Source organism: Halichoerus grypus, chromosome 3 (genome assembly GCF_964656455.1).
Source record: "Halichoerus grypus chromosome 3, mHalGry1.hap1.1, whole genome shotgun sequence".
Classification (NCBI taxonomy): domain Eukaryota; kingdom Metazoa; phylum Chordata; class Mammalia; order Carnivora; family Phocidae; genus Halichoerus; species Halichoerus grypus.
The window spans coordinates 60,196,034-60,201,554 of record NC_135714.1 but is presented as its reverse complement, the minus strand read 5'-3'; positions in this window follow the sequence as shown (position 1 = coordinate 60,201,554).

Here is a 5,521-nt window from a genome sequence, read left to right as displayed (position 1 = left end):
GGGCAAGGAAGAAGCAGAGAGACCAGTTGAAGGCCAGCTACCAAACATGTTTCCAGAAGGAGGGAGAGACCACTGTATCAAATGCTGCAGATAAAGGATGAAAATTGACCATTGAATTTAGCAACATCAAGGTGATTGGTGATCTTGATAAAAACAGTTTTAGTGGAATGGTGGAAGCAAAGGACTGGTTGGCAGTTTCTTAAAAACTTAAATAAAACCCTTCATATGATCCAACCGTCCACTCCTAGGCATTTACCAAGAGAAATGGAAACGTATGTCCACATAAAGACTTGAACACCGGGGTACCTGGGTGGCTCAGTCATCAGGGGTCTGCCTCCAGCTCAGATCATGATCCCAGGGTGCTGGGATCGAGCCCCGCTTTGGGATCCCTGCTCGGCGGGAGGCCTGCTTCTCCCTCTCCCACTCCCCCTTGCCCTTGCTTGTGTTCCCTCTCTCTCTCTCTCTCTGTCAAATAAATAAATAAAATAAAATCTTAAAAAAAAAAAAAAGACTTGAACACAAATATTGATCTGGGAACAATTCAAATAGTCAACAGGTAAATGGACAAACAAACTGCATTATATACATATGATGGAATACTACTAAAGAATAAAAGGAATGAACTATTGATATACATACACAACACGGATCCACTTCAAAATTATTATACGAGGGGCACCTGGGTGGCTCAGTCAGTTAGTGTCTGCCTTTGGCTCAGGTCATGATCCCAGGGTCTTGGGATGGAGCCCCATGTCCAGCTCCCTGCTCAGCAGGGAGCCTACTTCTACCTCTCCTTCTGTCTGCCATTCCCCCTACTTGTGCTCATTCTCTCTCTCTCTCAAGTAAATAAATAAAATCTAAAAAAAAAAAAAAAATCTCTCATTAAAAAAAATTATTATATAATGAAAGAAGTCTGACACAAAAGAATAATGTATGGGGCCCCTGGGTGGCTCAGTCAGTTAAGCGTCTGCCTTCGGCTCAGGTCGTGATCCCAGAGTCCTGGGATTGAGCCCTGCTTTGGGCTCTCTGCTCAGTGGGGAGTCTGCTTCTCACTCTGCCCCTCCCCCAGCTTCTGCTCACTCTCTCTCTTTCCCTCCCTGTCTCAAATAAATAAATCTTTAAAAAAAAAAAGAATAACATATGATTCCATTTGTATAACATTTCTGCAAATGCAATCTTATCTACGGTGACAGAAAGCAACTGCATGTTTGTCAGGGGATGATGGAGCACAAGGAAACTTGGGGGTAATGGATATTTTCATTACCTTGATGGTGATAATGGTTTTGTGGATGCATATACATCAAAACTCATCAAATTGTACACTTTATGGCCAATTTCTTGCAGACTAATTACATCTTAATGAATCTGTAAAATAAATACATGATCAAGACCTGTACCCCTGAAACAAATAATACATTATATGTTAATTTTAAAAAAGATTAAAATGTAAAAAAAAATACATAAATACATAAATATATGATCATAAAAAAATAAAGGATGGGATCTCATGTGGAATCAGAGGTGTTGACCTTAGATGGGCTCAAAAAAATATCACCAGCACATTAAACCCATCATTCCCAGGTATTATTGTTTTATATAAGGTTAAATAAATAAAGAGAATAAATATATTTAGCATCAATTTAATGGAAAATTTCAGTTGATCATCATATGGATCGTACCTCCCATCATGAGGTTGGCATGAGATTGGCTTCGTTCAACATTTTCCTTTTACAAAGAAGGACATATTTCCTAAGGAACGTCACAAAGTTCTCTTACTTAGATGATACTAATAAACTCTTATGGAGGTTACTACCTGTCTCAATTGAGTTCTTGTTTCTTTGTCTTCTATGTATCCCCCTGCATATCAAAACTACATGGCTTTCAAGACCTATCTCAAGTACACCTATCTTCATGAAACCTTTCCTTGTTCCTCAAAACAAACGTAATCTCTCCTTCCTTTATTCAAAGCTTCATTGTACCCAACCAAAACACTCCTTTGTAGGACTATCCATCTCACTAAGTTCTGACCAAGGAGATAAATGCATTAGTATTACATTGTTTGGAACTTTTATAAGGCTAATTCAGTTGGGGGGGGGGGTGCACCCTTTTGCCCTTCCGGAAACACCTTCCTTCTTCCTAGTACTTGTAATAGAGATTTAATGGCTCAAAACTGGTGCTCACGCTACTGTCTGGAATATTATACCCCCCCAAAAGGCACCCCAAATGAAGATAAAAGAAGAGTGTGCTTCTTATGCAATCAAAATTTAAAATAGCCCCTAGTCTAGGCGTTTTTAATAAAGAGATTTTTACTCCATTTGAATCCAGATGATACGATCTATTTTATAATTATTATAGGGTCTCTTTTGCAAAGGTAAAAGGAGATTTTCTTTTCTAGAATAATTCACTTCAGGTTAAAAGTTATTTGGAGATCAGAAAAAGATGAAAAGTTTCTTTGCCAATTCAAGACTAAATATAGAAATGAATATGGAGTTCTCTTGGTGTTGATCTGGCTCATATACGTTAAACATATGTAGATTATGTTACATGCAATATAGGCATTGTTTAATATTTTATTTTATTTTATTTTAAAGATTTTATTTATTTGACAGAGAAAGACACAGCGAGAGAGGGAATACAAGCAGGGGGAGTGGGAGAGGGAGAAGCAGGCCTCTCGCGAGCAGGGAGCCTGATGCGGGGCTCGATCCCAGGACCCTGAGATCATGACCTGAGCTGAAGGCAGATGCTTAACCGACTGAGCCACCCAGGTGCCCCTAGCCATTGTTTAATATTTTAAAAATACATATTCAAGGGGCGCCTGGGTGACTCAACTGGTTAAGCGTTTGCCTTCGGCTCAGGTCATGATCCCAGGGTCCTGGGATTGAGCCCTGCATGGGGCTCCCTACTCAGTGGAGAGTCTGCTTCTCCCTCTCCTCCTGCTTGTGCTCTCTCTTTCCATCTCTTTCTCTGTCAAAATAAATAAATTTAAGAAAATACATATTCAGTTAGTCACTCTCAGCCTTAGTTTTCTCTTGAGCAGACTTACATGCCCTCCTTAGATGAGCACAGAAAGCCTCTCATCATTAGGACTCCATAACCTCAGCTGACTCATTTTTCGCAGCTCGTTCCCTGCTGCACACTCCCTTCCCAACATTTAGTCACACCAAACTTCTGGCAATCCCTTAAATCCACCAGACTTTTTCAAGACTTTATACCTCTAAACAGGCTATTTTCTTTATGTGGAAAGACTTTCTTTCCCTCCTCCAGAAAAACTCCTCTTCTTTCAGGATTTCAAGCAAGTAGTACCATAACTATGAAATATTCTGGTTCTTCTAGGCTGGGTTGTCCTTTCCGTGGCTTCTACTGCTCTACTGTAAGAACATTTTTATCCATTTTAAAAGTCCTTGTCTATTTATCTCCCTTTTTAGTCTGTGAGCTCCCTGAGGGCAAATGCCCATGCCTCATTTATTTTTGTATTCCTAGCAGCTACGCTAGTTCCTGACGTACAGAGGGCAAATAAAAGTTTGTGACATAGCCTGAGTGTTTTATTCATGTCATATCTTTGTGATGAAAGCTTCATAGTACATAAGCTTATGATTTTGACAGGAATTCTATCAAATAATTTCAAAAAATTTCTCAATATATTTCATTTTGAGGATACTTTTTTTCCTAATACAACCTAGTTAAAAACATTTTTTTAAATTTAAATCTATGACTGGGTTTTTTTTAATTTTTAAAAATTTATTTACTCATGTAAGTTATCTCTACACCCAGCGTGGGCCTTGAACTCATGACCTTGAGATCAAGGATCCCTGGCTTTACAGACTGAGCCAGCCAGATGCCCCTCTGAATAGGCTTTAAAAAAAAAATTTACTGCCTACATTTACTTCTTAATAACTTCACAAGCACCTGACTCAACAATTAATAAATAGAATAGCCATTTTCTAAACATAGTTGAAAATTAATGGTGGTTTGCACAACATTCTTGATTTTGTTTGTCCTCGGGTGTGATTACAGAGTTATCTTGTTTTGGGCTCATTCTATCCAGTTCTGTGATGACCTGGACTGAAATGAAGTTACTGTTTTGTGAAATTGGTTTTTTTATTATTATTAATTTATTTTAGTAATTTTAGTAATCTCTATAGCCAACGTAGGGCTTGAACTCACAACCCCGAGATCAAGAGTGGCATGCTCTAGCCCACTAAGCCAGCCAGTGCACCTAAATTGTTTATGTTAAGCAAAGAATACCACTGTCCTTCTATTAATGCCAGACCAGTTACTAGGTGACAGCTGTGAGTCTCCTTTCCTTTCTCATCTAGGTACAATCAAAACTGCCTGGACTGAAATCCTCAGCTCCCACACCAGCTATGAATTTGGGCAGTCAGTTTGTCTGAGCCTATTTCCTCCTCTGTAAGATGCAGATAATTATAGTACCTAATTTAGAGGGCTTTTCCGAGGATTAAATGAGTAATGCAAGTGAAGTACTTGCAACAGTGCCTGGCATAGAGTGAGTGATCACGCGCGTGTTTTTGTATTAACAACACCCTAACTCGTTAATTCATTCATTCATCATATTTGTTTTTGCACACTGTGAAATTGTAGAAATGTATTCTCTTCGAATTACCAGCATCTGAATTTAAAACTGTGGCTGGGGGCGCCTGGGTGGCGCAGTCGTTAAGCGTCTGCCCTCGGCTCGGGTCATGATTCCAGGGTCCTAGGATCGAGCCCCGCATCGGGCTCCCCGCTCGGCGGGAAGCTTGCTTCTCCCTCTCCCACTCCCCCTGCTTGTGTTCCCTCTCTTGCTGTGTCTCTCTCTGTCAAATAATAATAAAAAAAAAAAACTGTGGCTGGAGAGTACTTATAAAGGTTATAACAATGGTTGTCCTTTAAATACAAATTAATTTGCAATTTTTTAAAAGATTTTTATTTATTTATTTGCTAGAGAGACAGAGAGAGAGAGTGAGCGAGAGTACAAGCAGGGAGAGCTGCAGGCAGAGGGAGAAGCAGGCTCCCTGCTGAGCAAGGAGCCCAATGCGGGACTCGATGCTAGGACTCTGGGATCATGACCTGAGCTGAGGGCAGTCGCTTAACCGACTGAGCCACCCAGGCGTCCCTAATTTGCAATTTTAAATCAATCAGCATTATTACATTTTATCCAGGCCACACCCCTATCCTTTGGGTGGGTTACTGTGGGTTGAAACAACCAAAAACAAAACAAAAACGGTATTTAAAGTTACAGCAAAGAGTAATACGCACCTCATCGCTTTTTCCCCCCCACTCTAAAATAGGATAGTGCTATCCACTCCCAAAGGAAAAAGCTTCTGTCCTTAGGCTGTGGGATTTAAACAACGATTAATCCTTATCTATCTGTTTCATAGGAATGTCAGAATGACGATATAAACTAATGTGTGCGGGGGGGAAAAAATCAAAACCTCGCGTAAACCACTACTGGCATTTCGGTAGTGGGAGTAAACTTGACACTCCGAGGCTCCCGTAGTCTCGCTGATTTTTTTTTTTTTTTTTT